Here is a 15,492-nt window from a genome sequence, read left to right as displayed (position 1 = left end):
CCCTCACTCTAAAGCTCTGTCAGGTACCCGTTCTTCCCTGATGAACCCAGGCTCTGTCTCCATCAGGCCTTTCTTTCTATAGGAGGTCTTCCCCAAGCCGTTGTTGCTCAGGCTCTGTGATTGGGAAAGCTGGAAAGGCCTGTGCCTTTCACCTAGACTCCTGGGGAAGTGTCGGGCCAAGGCCTTCCACAAGGTAGAGGCATCTGGTCCTGTAGGCTTCTGTGTGTAGACCCAGGACTAGCCATATAATTTGTAGGTAAGGCCTCGTGAAAAAAAAAAAAAAAAAAAAAAAAAAAAAAAACTGCAAGGCCCCTTGTTCAAAAATCATTAGGAATTTCAAGATGATGATAGCAGAGCCAATTAAACCAAGTGGGTGGTCCTTCTGAGTGTGGGACCCTGTGCGATCACACGGGTCACATGCCCATGAAGCTGACCTTTGTAGACCCCAGCTCTCTCAAAGAAATTCCAAAGAGGCAGGGTGGGCTACTTCAAAAGCGACAGCTTTCAAGCCAAATGATCCTGGTTAACATCCTGACTTTTTTTTCTTTCACATTTCAGTTTCTGAAACTCTGATCAGAATTGCTTCACCCCTCTGGGCTTCAGTTTCCTCCTCTGTAGAGTGGGGATGAGATGGCAAACTGCATGTAAAGTAGGTGGCACATGAAAAGCACTCAGCAAATGTGAGCTCATTGCTGTCCCTCCCCTCCCCCCTCCTCCATATCAATTTCTTCCCTTTCAGGCTCAAACCAGAACACACATACCAACACCATCACCACCATCTTGGCCAAGGTCTTAGCTGCAAAGTAACAGCTAGAGACATTTGCAGGGGACAATGTCCCAGCAATGCCACCTACGGTTGGTGTCCAGTGTGGAAGGGGCCTTGGACCCCATGTACTCATTTATCTCTACCCCTACCCAACGCCAGGCTTTGTCATGCTGGAACCATCAAGTCTGGCTGCACCTTTCCCTCTCCAAGGAAGGGCCAGAGGTTCCCAGGGTTGCAGCTCTTTTTTACCCTCCATTTCTCAGGCAGGAAGGAGAACAAAGGCACAGCAAGCTTGCATTGGGCCTCCACTGACTCATCATGGCACCGTGGGCAGGTCACAGATGGTGACGCTGGGCCTCAGCTTTCCTATCTCTAAAATGGGGCTAATGATGCCTGCCAGTGACCTCGGCGACAGGATGTTGGGAGAGCACTCATTAGAGTTGCTGTTGCTGCTGTCGTGTGCTTTAGCTAATAATACGCTGCCCTGGTGAGGCCCCAGAGGGCCCTGGGAGCTTTGGGAAAACATCCTCCTCCATCTTCAAAGCATCCCTAGAAGCAGGTGGGAGGCAAGTTGTAGGTTTTGGGGAGGGAGAAAAGGTAGCTCAAGAGGCAAGCACCTGTGTGGCAAAGAGAGGGCTGGGAATGCATGCCTGGGGTCTGCAGAGGAGAAGGTAGTGGAAGGTATCTAACCTTAGGTGGTGAACACAACTGAGTTCAAATCTCTCCTCTGCTGGGAATAAGTCAGCAACTTCCTGTGACTCTTTGATGGTCATAACTGGATGTGAGGTGTGATCAGCTTTTCCTTTTAAGTAAACACACTTGACTACTTTTAAAGTTGCCACCTCGCCAAGCTTCATCCTGAAGTGAGAAGAGAGATGCCCACTTCTCAGAGTCATGGTGATGACAAAATGAAAGCACATGAGTGCACATGCCGGCACCTAGTAGGTGCTCAGTAAATGTGTGCCCTGGACTGTCCTGCTTCCTCCCTAAGGAGTGAGGAGTACCATGTGCAGGACTACCTCAACTCAATGTCCACACTGGATACTTTCTGTAAAAGTGGTTTATTGAATCATCTCATCTTCATAATTGCATTTGATATCTGTTAGGCCACACGACATACAACTTTGGACTCAGAAAGTATGGTGATTATGGGTGACTAGGTTTTCGTGGTCCTCCTGGGAACACCTGGCTCTGACCTCCCTGCCCAGAAGAAATGCCAAGAGGTGGTAGGGAGGAGAGGGAGACCCACACTCCTGTCACAAGCAAAGCCTGGTGGAGACACAGATGTTTATTAAGTGTCTGTTCAGTTCCCTCGGCCCTGTGCAAGGCCTCACATACCCATCCGATTGACTTCTCTCACGCGAGAAAATCGTGGCCCAGAGAAGTTGAGTGACTTGCCTGAGGTCACACAGTTATTAAGAGGCAGAGCCAGGATCTCTTGGTGTCCCATAAGCCCATGGCAATGTGACGCCTGAGGCCAGAAACCTGGCTTGAGTTGGCAGCAGGTTGAAGGACTGTCTTTCCCAATCTTTCAGCTTAAGGCTGAAGAAGCAGGTGCTCAGAGCAGACAGGGAAACAGTCTGGGGTGACTAAAATCAAGCCAGGGCCTGTGCGAGGGCCTTTTCTTCTGCCTTGGTTGGGGTGGGCTGGGGAGGTGAGTGGGTGGGGCCTCTGGGACACTAACCACAGACACACACTGGCTTCTGGTTCAGGGACCCAGAGCAGCGGGATCCCTGTGCGTGGAAATGGGAGTGCCTCCTTCAACCCTAGCAAATGTTCTTTAGTCCGTCATCAGCCCGCTAAGCGCCGACTGTCTGCCAGGCCTTGGGGATGCCAACGAGAAAAACACAAGGCTCTGTCCTCCAGGTGGGTGGAGCTGGGGAGACAGAAGCTCGGGAGTTGACTGATCCAAGGCCGCACTGTGCTTGGTGGCAGAGCCAGGCCAAGAATCCAGAGCAAACCTTGTGTTTTTGCCTCTACACTGGGTGTCACTGGGCCAATAGAAGAACTCCAGCAATTAAGAGAAGAACGACAAGTAAGTCATCTGTTGTCCAGACCGGTACACTTTCAAGAATGAAAAGCAGTGTTATTGATAATTACACTGAGACAGTGAGCACAAACCAGGCTGTCCCTGGCCTACTGGGACTCATGGTCACACAAACCATGAGGCTGTGATGTGCCCCACAGAGTGACAAGAGCTTTCTCCTCACTGAATGGTCATACCAAGCCTGAAAAGAAGATGTTAGTATTCTATCTCCATCTGACAGATTCAGAGCCATGATAAAACCTGCTCCAGGGCTGGGTGCGGTGGCTCACGCCTGTAATCCCAGCACTTTGGGAGGCCGAGGCGGGTGGGTCACCTGAGGTCAGGAGTTCGAGACCAGCCTGATCAATATGGTGAAACCACATCTCTACTAAAAATACAAAAATTAGCCAGCCATGGTGGTGGGCACCTGTAGTTCCAGCTACTCAGGAGGCTGAGACAAGAGAATTGCCCGGGAGGCAGAGGTTGCAGTGAGCTGAGATTGCACCACTGCACTCCAACCTGGGCAACAGAGTGAGACTCTCAAAAAAAAACAAAAAAAAACAAAAAAAAAACAAAAAAAAAACCTGCTCTAACAGGCAACTGCAAGAGACAGGTGAGTGGATAGGCTCCGTGTCCTGAGGGAAAAACGGCAAAAGCAGAGTGAACCGTCAACTGGTCCAGTTCACCTTGGAAAGGAGATTGTGGCTGCTGTCTGTTCATTGCGCCAGAGCAGTGCCCCTGGCAAGCTGGCTACTAGATATTTTAAGAATTACCCTCGCTAGAAAAGGAGCCCAGGGGCAGCCCAGGAGAGCAGAGGGCTCCATGGGATCGGGGCAGAAAGGGTCTTGCATAGCCAGGAAGGCCTCTCATTCCTGGAGCTACAAGGGAGCTAGAAGGAGCCACTCTGCGTGGCTTGGCCCCCTTGGGCGATGGCCTCTCTGAGAAGGAAGTCCTTGGCTTCCTTCCTTTTTTTTTTCTAAACTGGCTCGAAAGCAGCCACCGGGGGGTCTAAGGACCAGCAGTGCACTGAGAGAGGCAGCAACCCCAGCCGCAGTGGACAGGAGGCAGTGCCCGGAGTCAGGACCAGGAGAAGCACAGGAAAGAGTTCTGCAGGCCAACCTTCACAGGTCCAGCCAGACCCAGCCACGGGAGGTCATGCCAGCCCTCCGCCTATGGGAATGGAGCGGGGATCTGGGGTCTGCCGAGGCCTCACCACAGTCCCTTGCAGTTTAGGGTCCAGGGTGCACGGCTGCCCCTCACCTCTACCTCCCAGCCGTTTGCTTTCTAACAGGAAGTTCCTTCCTCTTTCTATGCTTCCCCCCTTGGCTGTACCCAGCTATCTTCAGCCCAGAGCTTGGGGTGACTTTCAGGAACCTGTCATTGTGTAAAACTCAAACCACTCCCGACTGGCTATCTCTAACCACCAGGGGTGAGAGAGGTCCCGTGAATCCGGGCAGCAGGGCCACCAAGCTGTCAGGATGGCTCCTGACTTCCAAGGAATAAGAGCCATGGTCCTTGCAGCACTCTCCCCCGCCCCTCTGAAACCCCACACACACATTACACACAACCAATGGAGGGAGCCCTGGGGCAGAACCTGGCAGGAGACACAGGGGGCATCAACTAGGGTGTCAGCTGTAGAAATGAAGAGGGTGGACAATGGTGCCAACAGGACGTGGGGATGGATTATGTGCAGATGCAGGATAGGCTTCTGGGTGGCCTTGGACTGACTGACTTTTCCTCACTTTCTTGCTTGTACTTCTCGAGAATTACTAGAGAAGCTAGATGGGAGGAAGAAGGTCTAGGGTTCTGTAGCCCTGTAAGGTGAATATGGTTAACAATAATTTAGTGTACATGTCTAAAAAGCTAGAAGAAAGGATTTTTAATGCTCACAAGACTGAAAAAATGATCAATGTTTCAGGTGATAGACATGCTAAGTACCTTGATTTGATCATTATACTTGTATTCCATAAATATCACTCTGTATCCCATAAATATATACAATTATTACATGTCAACAAAACATAAAAGGGGAGGCCAGTGGCTCACGCCTGTAATCCTAGTACTTTGGGAGGCCAAGGCGGGTAGGTCACGAGGTCAGCAGCTCGACACCAGCCTGACCAACATGGTGAAACCCCATCTCTACTATAAATACAAAAATTAGCCAGGCATGGTGGTGCATGCCTGTAAGCCCAGCTACTCAGGAGGCTGAGGCAGGAGAATCACTCGAACCCAGGAGGCGGAGGTTGCAGTGAGCTGAGATCATGCCACTATACTCCAGCCTGGGTGACAGAGAGAGACTCCATGTCAAAATAAAATAAAAGAGGAAAAAAGAATAACTGATAACCGTAGAATGTGGTGGGAATGCAATATATCTTCCATACACATGCCTCCCTAGCCCACTCCCTTTGGCAATAAGCAGAAGACGAAATTCTGGCCCTGGAAACATACAGAGAAGAAAGGGGTGGGAACTTCCAGGGAAGCTTTCTTTGCTGATAAATAGACATTCCTGTGAAGAGACAATCCCTCGTCCTCTGCTGGCCACTGTCATGCCTGCATGTGACACCTGAATTAGCAGTAGCCTTTCTGTGGCCACGAGGGTACATGGCCAAGGCCAAGTCTGTGGGCTGAGGGTGGCAGTGCAGAGGGAAAGAAACTGAGTCTCTGGTCGGGCGAGGTGGCTCACACTTGTAATCCCAGCACTTTGAGAGGCCAAGGCAGGTAAATCACTTGAGATCAGGAGTTCAAGACCAGCCTGGTCAACATGGTGAAACCCCATCTCTACTGAAAAACATACAAAAATTAGCCAGGCATGTGGTGGGCGTCTGTAATCCCACCTACTCGGGAGGCGAAGGTTGCAGTGAGCCAAGATCGCGCCACGGCATCCCAGCCTGGGCAACAGGGCAAGATCATGTCTCAAAAAAAAAAAAGAAAGAAAGAAACTGAGTGCCTGGCAAGAGCATTGAGCACCATATTGGCCAACCTCAAAACACTCAACTTCAGGATTTCTTCCTGTCTGAAGTGAGTTGAGGCTTTCTGTAGCTTGTAACCAACAGACATCCTCATCCAACCCCTGGGTCCAAATTTAGACCACCCCTGGGTTCTGGGCTCATACTGTACTTTCCCACTTCTCTGCTCTTTTTGGCATGGTTCCTTCTGCCCACCTGGGAACCTTGTCCTTCCCTCAAATACCCAAATCCCTATGTGAGTCCTCCCTTGAACCCATGGACCAGAGGCAGCAAGTCCTTCCTCTGCACTTCATTTGCAGCTTCCTCCTAGTGCTTTCCACTTTACCCCATTCCTTGGGGTCATTCGCATGACATCTTAGTGCCACTGCTAGACTGTAAGCTCCAGGAGAGGAGAGCCCACGCATTTACACCCAGAGACCTCATAGCGCTCCTAGAGGTATCTACCTGCCGCTTTACCAGCTTCTGATAGTCCCTACTCCCAACTGTATTCTTTTTCTATCATTGCTGCAACAAATTACCACAAACTTAGAAGCTTAAAAGAACACAAACTTATTTTATGACAAATCTGGAGGTCAGAAGTCCAAAATGAATTTCACTGGGCTAAAATCACAGTGTCAGCAAGACTGTGTTCCCTCCCAGAGGCTCTAGGGGAGAATCTGTCCTTTTGCTTTTTCCAGCTTCTAGAGGCCACCTGCCATTCTTGGCTCACGGCTCCTTCCTCCGTCTTCAAAGCCAACAATCACATCAGTCCATCCTCTGCTTCCATCACCACATCTCCTCCTCTGACTCTGACTCTCCTGCCTCGCTCTTATAAGGACCCTTGTGATGACATTGGAGCCACCCAGAAAACCCAGGATCATCTCCCCGTCTCCAGATCCTCAACTTAATCACATCTGCAAAATCCTTAGTGCCATATGAGGTAGCATACTCACAGATTCCAGGGATTAGGATATGAACATTGGGAGGCGGGGAATTATTCTGCCCACTACACCAACTAAAACCCTCAGTTCAACAATCAGAAATTCATTAGAAGAACAGGCCAGGTGCAGTGGCTCACACCTGTAATCCCAGCACTTTGAGAGGCGGAGGCAGGTGGATCACTTGAGACCAGGAGTTCGAGATCAGCCTGGCCAACATGGCGAAACCCCATCTCTACTAAAAATACAAAAAATTAGCCAGGCGTGGTGGCAGGCAGCTGTAATCCCAGCTACGGGGGAGGCTGAGGGCATGAGAATCCCTTGAACCCAGTAGGCGGAGGTTGCAGTGAGCCGAGATCACGCCACTACACTCCAGCGTGGGCAACAGACAGACTCTTGCCTCCAAAATAATAATAATAATAATAATAATAATGAAAGAAAAAAAAGAGGGAGGGAGTGAGGGAAGGAGGGAGGAAGGAAGGAGAGAAAGAGAGAGAGAGATGAAAGAAAGAAGAAAGAAAGAGAGAGAGAGAGAAAGAAAGAAAGAAAGAAAGAAAGAAAGAAAGAAAGAAAGAAAGAAAGAAAGAAAGAGAAAAAATGAAACAGCATCATCAAGATTAGGACAGTCTCAGGGTCAACCCAAGCTCCTGAATATTACAACACAAATTTCCAGCTTGGCATTTCTCAGAATTTAACCAAGTGGCATTCATTTAGCTTGGGTCATAAAAGAATTGGACCCAGAGTTGGGACAAATAAAACAAATGCCAAGTTATGGGAGCTGAGTGATAGGGAGAACTGATGCTAAGTTCCTGATGCTGAGACTTAAAGATCTTAGACCTGTCATCTCCAGGATTGGTCCTAACACTAGGGCTGGGTTAAAGCAGCCCCCTGGAGAAGGAAGAGCAAAGACATGGAGGCTGGAAACTCAGTAGGACCTGTGGCATTCAACACTTATCTGTCGTGCGTTACATGGCCCCAAGCCTTGCTTTTTGCTATCAAATAAGTAAGTCCACCATGATTGTCAGTAGCTAGTGACAAATTGTTCTATTATTCATACCTCGGTAGAAGTTTTCCAGTAAATAAGAGCCTTAGCCCAAAGGAAAAGACCTCATGTGGTAAAAATAGAGGTGGCATGTCAAGCTGATGGAAGAGCTATCTGGCTGCCCGAGGACAGTATACACGGCATCAAAGCTCCCCACTCAACTGTACTGGTCAGACTAATGCTGGTCCCCTTGAGCCGTCAGAGCCACATCCAGGCCTTGGGACTCCCAAGGCTGTGTGCTCCACAGACATGACCACCATCTCCCCTGAATGGGCCCCAGCCCAGCAGGCGACAGCTCGTCTGCACCCTGAGAATGCCTCTTCGTTCATTAAAAAGCGAAGGAGAGAGGGAGAGACAGTAAACAGAGTTTTACAAAACTTAAAAGTGGTTGCGATCCAATAATCAAAGGCAAAACACGTTGCCTCCAATTCCCCTTTGAAGCTATTTCACAAACTAAATTCCTTTCCTTTGACCAACTTTCCCAATCCTCACATATTTACCTTGTGGGGGAGGCTGGTAACATACTCAGAGCCCCACCCCCTGTGGCTGGGCTCCACTAAACGCACACCCCCCGGGGGGCCACCTCCAGCTCTCCCCCAGAGCCAGCCACCCTTCAGCGGGACACGGGTTCCAACCAAGGATCTGAAATTCTCACAGTCACCCTCTCAGCAGGGCATGAGACTCCCATTTTACAGGTGAGAAAAATGAGGTTCCGAAAAATTTAAAAACTTGCCCAAGTTTCACAACCAGCTAGTGATGAACAGGGGTGGAATTGGGAGTCTGGGCTAGTCATCCTCCACACCCAGGCCTCTATCTACCATGTGAGCAGCTCTCCAGCTTTTTTTTAGTCTTTATACCCTTAATTATGGCGGCCTGCAACAAGCTTTATTTTTATGGATTGTATCTATCAATATTTGCTGTATTCAAAATTTAAAATAAGAAATTTTTAATCTTTATTAATTCACTTAAAATAACAATGACAAACATATTACACATAAATAAAAACAATATCTTTTCATTAAAAAAAAAATAAAGGCCGGGAGTGGTGGCTCATGCCTGTAATCCCAGCACTTTGGGAGGCCAAGGCAGGCAGATCACCTGAGGTTAGGAGTTCGAGACCAGCCTGGCCAACATGGTGAAACCCTGTCTTTACTAAAAATACAAAAATTAGCCAGGCACAGTGGCGCATGCCTGTAGTCTCAGCTATTCGGGAGGCTGAGGCAGGAGACTAGCTTGAACCCAGGAGGTAGAGGATGCAGTGAGCCAAGATCACACCACTGCACTCCAGCCTGGGCAATAGAGCGAGATTTCGTCTCAAAAACAATAAAATAAAAATAAATAAATTTTTTTTTTATTTCCAAAACAAAACAAAACAAAACTAAGTGAGAAGGATGGCATTGTTTTACCCTTTGCAAACCTCCTGAATCTTGGACTTAAAAGAAAACAGCCGGATTTTCATATCTGCTTCTGTATTCAATATGTTGCCATACTCTGCTTGCATTAAAGTATATGAAGAAAATCCTAGGAGCTCACCTTATGAAAAGGGTCCCTAAACCAGACTTTGAGAACCACTGCACTACATCATACTACTTCATTTCTGATGCCTGAAACCTACGTTCCTAAAACTCTGCTTACACAAAGTAGATGCTTAACATGTTTGCTGAATGAATAAATGAGCAAGGCTCACCAAAGCTGGGTGAGGGAAGAAAAAGGTCAAGTCTTTAGGTCTAAAGGCAAGTTTGAACTTTGTCTGTGGACTTCAATTATCCAGAAGTGTCCTTGCCATGAGATGGAAGGGGAATAGGAAAGTCAGTAAAACTTTCTAGATCAGGGCTGCTGTGAACGGTTGTGCGGGTTGCAGACTCTGCAAAAACATCTCAGATGGTGCTAATCCATGTTCTGCTCACCATGCCTGTGCCCTGGAGCAGGGCTGAAGAAGGGAGCGCTTTTCTGATTTGCACAATGCTGCTGGGTGTGCCAGCAGCTGCCACGGCCTTACCCCATAGATGTGAGTCTCCCAAACACATCTGGGTGTGGGGAGGAACAGGCAAGTCCCAAATTCTTGGAGACAGTGCCAGGAGATGCTGCAGAATCCCCTGGGCTGAGCCAGCAGATAGAGCTTCAGAGCCTGGACATGAATCCACATTTCAGATCCTCTGGGGTTTTTTTGTTTGTTTTTATTTTGTTTTCTTAAGACAGGGTCTTGCTCTGTGGCCCAGGCTGGAGTAGAGTGGTGCATTCTCGGCTCAATTCAACCACCACCTCCTGGGTTCAAGTGTTTCTCCTGCCTCAGCCTCCCAAGTAGCTGGGTCTACAGACACATGCCACCACGCCCAGCTAACTTTTGTATTTTAGTAGAGATGGGGTTTCACTATGTTGGCCAGGCTGGTCTCGAACTCTTGACCTCAAGTGATCCACCCGCCTCGGCCTCCCAAAGTGCTGGGATTACAGACTTGAGCCACCATACCCGACCAAGATCCTCTTACATAGCCTGGGCTACCTCTGGACCAACTACAGACCTAGCAAGTGACGGCAGGCAACCGCATGGATTGGCACCCACTGTATGCACAGCCAGTGTATGCCCTGGAAAAGGACACCCAAGAAGCAAGCAGCATGGCCTGCTTTTCATGGCTGGATTGCAGCGCTTCTTAACATAGAGAGATTTTGTCCTCTGGGAACGTTTGCCAATGTACAGAGACATGTTTGGTTGTCACAACCTTGGATGTGGCACAGCAGGGAGGCTACTGGCATCCAGGGGATAAGAAGCCGGGGATGCCGGTAACATCCTGCAAGGAACAGGACAGCCCCTCCCCCACCACGGCAAAAAATTATCTAGCCCAAAATGTGAATATTGGGGAGGCTGAGAAACCCTAGTGCAATGAAAAGAATATGGGTTCTAATCTCAGGGGGACTGGGTTCAACTCCCAGCTGTGCCGCTTTCTAATTCTGTACCTATAGGCAGGTCACTTACTTTGCTTCCCTTTTCTGTGAAATGGAGAGAATAACACCTACACTGCAAGACTGTTGTAGAGATCAAATGACAAGGGCTATGCCTACACTTGCCAAATGAAGACAGCGGCCCCGCCGACTCAACAAGCTGGTAGCAGTAGCAATAATCACAATAACCCATGCCCAGTGTCTGCCATCGGCTGGCACTCTGCTAGCTGCCGGGGGAATGACATCTGTCTCTGTTTCCTTTCCGGAAGTTCACAGCCCAGCAGCCAAGCAAAAGTTCCACGATCGCAGCTATTTAAGTCGACATGCATGTGAACAGAGGATGGAATGTTCAAAAATAAGAGGGCTTATGGGTGGAAAAGTGTTTTTTTCTCTCTCTCTTGTTTCCAAAAAAAGAAATCTTTCATGTTATTTTTATGTTGTTTTTCCCATCAAAAGAAGAAAAGAGGGAGGAAAAGTGAACGCAACTTGTTTTCCAAAAAGCATGTAAATGATTGAATACAAACGTAAATGCTCCTCATCTTAGGCCCTAATAATGATCTTGGTGTAAATCTAATTTCCACGTCTCAAATTATTTTCTAATGCATGATTGATATTTAGCGAAGGCAAGTACTGGACCTTTGGGTAAAGTGAAGAACAGCCCCTTCATTCATCTGCTATGAGCATCTGCACTTTGCTATTTTGTAAAGCTGGACCCACCTGCAGAACCCAAGTTCCCTCTAAATGCCAATCGGTAGCAGGTCTGTGCAGTGAGTGGAAGCAATCAAAGAAGGCTTCCAGGTGGAAACAAGGTTTGTGACACATTTTTGAAAGCAGAGATTCATGAGAAGGAGGGAAGGCCACCTCAGGGCTGAAATGACACAAAAGCTCAGAGACAGCAGCTACAGGGAGGCCAGCCCTGGGGAGGCCTTTGAAGTCACCTTCTGAGCAAGGGTTCCCAACCGTGCTCAGGCCCCAGAACTCGCAGAGGGAAAAGCTGGTGGGTCAGGTAGAAATGAGTCACAGAGGGCTGGGCGCAGTGGCTCATGCCTGTAATCCCAGCACTTTGGGAGGCTGAGGCAGGTGGATCATCTGAGGTCAGGAGTTCGAGACCAGCCTGGCCAACATGGCAAAATCCTATCTCTACCAAAAATACAAAAATTAGCCGGGCGTGGTGGCACACGCCTGTAATCCCAGCTATTCGGGAGGCTGAGGCAGGAGAATTGCTTGAACCCGGGAGGCGGAGGTTGCAGTCAGCAAAGATCATGCCACTGCACCCCAGCCTGGACGATAGAGTGAGACCCTGCCACAAAAAAAAAAAAAAAAAAAAAAAAAAGAAAGAAAGAAAGAAATGAGCCACGGAGTCTTAATCTCTGCAGTGTCCTTCAGAGGACACGAAGGCAGGGCCACTGCTGTCACCTCAGTCTCCTCAAGGCCCCTGCTGAGAAGCTGGGAGCCTCCTGTCTCACCCTCCTGGTCTCCATGCCTGGCCCACGCTGGCGGCCCCCCACCTTGCTGACTCTCCACCCCTGGCAAGCCCTGGGCTCTCCTCTGTGCTCTCAGATCCCACACTCAGAAAGCTGGGGCATCCTGGGCAACTCACTCCCCCTCTCTGAGCCTTGGCTTCCTGGTTTTTCGGGTGAGGTTCATGACAGATTTACCTTCTAGGTCTGTTGGAGGAACCCCAAGATCCTGAGGAAAGTGCCCCTGCCTGGTACCCACTGGTTCTTAAGGAAAGGTGCATGTGGCTCGCCAGCTCCCCACTCCCAATGCCCCCACCCCTTCCGGCTGCCTCTCCCACACTCAGAGGCCAAATACCACCACCTCCCTCACAACAAGCACTTTGGGGAGACCCTGCCTTAAACACAAAGACAGAGGGACCCAGGGTTTTACAGCTTGTACAGACCAAGTTTTAATCAAGATAGATGGAGGGATGAGCACGCTGGCTCACATCTGTAATCCCAGCACTTTGAGAGGCCAAGGCGGGTGGATCGCTTGAGGACAGGAGTTCGAGACCAGCATGGACAACATGGCAAAACCCTATCTCTGTTTTAAAAAATACAAAAATTAGCTAGGCACGGTGGTGCTTGCCTGTAATCCCAGCTACTCAGGAGGATGAGGCAGGAGAATTGTTTGAACCCAGGAGGCAGAGGTTGCAGTCTGCCCCAGCCTGGGTGACAGAGCAAGACTCTGTCTCAAAAAAAAAAAAAAAAAAAAGACAGAGGGAGCCTGACTTTGAATATCCCTCCCTCCTTGCTAAACCCACCCACAATCCCCCACATACATTCACATAAAGAATAACAATAATAAGCATTGCTGTGTGCCTACTAAGTGGTGGGCTAAGCATTGCACACACCAGCACATCTGCCCTGCGAGGAAGACACAGACATGCATGGAGATCAAAGCTTAGAAAAGGTGAGTAACTTGCTGAGGACTGGTGGCTGGAAGAGTTAGAGGCATGATGTCTGTTTCTTCTGCTAGACCACCTTCCTAATCTTCTCACCTGCCTGCAACCCTCCCCCCACGTGCATTTCAATCTCCCCTTCAGGGCAGCACTGGAGTTTGGCCCATCCATGCCCTGCCCACCCCCAATCTCCTTCTCCCATGTCCTCCTCTATTAGAAGGCTAGAAAATTAAATATTCATCTTTCCTCTCTCCCTTGCAGTGAAGGGTCACCGTGCGGCCCAGTCGTGACCAGTGAAATATAAGCAGAAGTCTGCTGGGAAGAGGCGTCTGGGAAAGTTTATGACTTTCCCAATAAAAGTAAACAGCCCCAGCTGGTGTGATGTACTGCTCCTTCCTCCTGCCTCGCCTATGGCCATGATGCCTGGAGGTACAGCAGCCCCTTCCCAGAAAGATGAAAGTCAGTACTCTACAATGGGACAGAGAAGATGAAAAGAGCCTGGGTCTCAATGCCATGGTTGAGTTTCTGTACCAGCTTTTCCCTGTCTACCTCCAAATTTCTTGTTTTGTGAGAAAAACAATCCCCTAATTATTTAAGCTGCTGGGGGCTAGGTTTTCTATTGCTTGCTGCTGAATGCACTTTTTTTTTTTCCTTGAGACAGGGTCTCACTATGTTACCCAGGCTGGAGTGCAGTGACATGATCACATCTCACCACAGCCTCTACCTCCCCAGGCTCAAGCAATCCTCCCACCTTAGCCTCCCGAGTAGCTGGGACCACAAGTGCATGCCACCACGCCCAGCTTTTATTTATTTATTTATTTATTTATTTATTTATTTTTGTAGACGTGGGGTTTTGCCATGTTGCTTAGGCTGGTCTCGAACTTCTGGACTCAAGCAATCTGCCTGCCTCGGCCTCCCAAAGTGCTGGAATTACAGGCTATGCCACCACACCTGGCCTGAATGCACTCTTAATACCCTATTCAAATCCTAATCCTACACCCCAAACAAAACACACATACACCCCAAGTCCCACCTGAGCACCACTGTGTAATACCATTGCCCTGTATAACACCCTCCCACTCCCTACACCCCTAAGAACAACCCACCCTAACGCCAGCATCCGCTGTGTGCACCCACCCTTAATCCTAATGCTGGCTGAAGCATTTATTCTATTATCCGCTGCCCTTTGACAAGTCCTCACCATTCAGGACCCAGTAGCCTCTTCCCTCACCCTCTCCACTTCATAAACTGAGCTTCAGAAACCACTTCCATCATCATGCAATTACTTTGGGAAGAGAACTGACTTCTCCTGAAGGCTAGTGAGAGTCTAGTCACACTTCTCCTTTCTGAGTTAGGACAGATTTATCTACCTGAGATGGCACAACCCTCTCATGATGCAAAGAAATTCTGCTCTATGGGGAAAACAAAGAAAACAAAACAACCACCGCCCCTCCCACCCCCGCAAAATAATTGCCTTTGCCTTCTCTAAAAACTTCATTTCAAAACACTGGACCATGTGGATCATTTGGCAAACATGGTGTTAGGCAATGCCTCCAGGGGCCAAGAGAGACACTCAGGGAACATCCTTCATCCAGGGTGAGCTAATCAGGGTGACCAATGACTCTGAAGTGGCTGAGCCAGGCTCCCTCACTTAGATGGGTGCAAGGGAACTGGAGAAAGTGTCCAGACACTCAGACCCAGCACCCTTCTTTCTAAGGCCACAGTCCCTCATAATTAATTAACAGCCTGCCCTGAAGATAGCATGAGTTGCCGCTGCCCTTGGGGTGGAATGGGCGAAAGGCTCGGACCAGCCCCTCTCACCACTCTACAGCACAGTGCCTCACCACCAGTCACTCTGCCCTTTGCATCCAGATCCTGGCCTTCTATCTGTCTACATTACCTGTTACCCAGGGAGGAATCTACTCCACACACAGCTCTGCCCTGCTGATGGAGAACTGGCCACTGGGCACAGACCCAGACCAGGAAGTCTTGAAGAGAGGGGAGGAAGACCAGAGCAGACCAGGGCAGAGTTGCATGACCTTTGGCAAGGTACTCTGAAGGGATTATAAGTCCCTTGATAGCTACTCTGCAGGCAAGATGAGACTGGGAGGGAACCTGGAGGGTCTACAGTAATCAGGGAGGAGCTGTGCAGTGGGAGGGAAAGGAAAACGCCCAGAAAATCTTCAGGAGCATCTCCTAAAGTTTGAAGTTCCTGGGGATTTATGACGTACAGAGACCACAGAAGGATCTATGAGGGTGCACGTGGAAGGAAAAAAAAGAAAAAAAATCCTGGGAGAGCTTTGTAGCGTCACGAGAAAAGAAATGAAGGGTGGGCCAGGTATGGTGGCTCATGCCTGTAAGCCTAGCACTTCAGGAGGCTGAGGTGGGCGGATCACCTGAGATCAGGAGTTCGAGATCAGCCTGGCCAACATGGTGA

This window comes from Hylobates moloch, unplaced genomic scaffold, assembly GCF_009828535.3.
Source record: "Hylobates moloch isolate HMO894 unplaced genomic scaffold, HMol_V3 SCAFFOLD_9, whole genome shotgun sequence".
In the NCBI taxonomy this organism is placed as follows: Eukaryota; Metazoa; Chordata; class Mammalia; order Primates; family Hylobatidae; genus Hylobates; species Hylobates moloch.
This window is presented reverse-complemented; position numbering follows the sequence as displayed.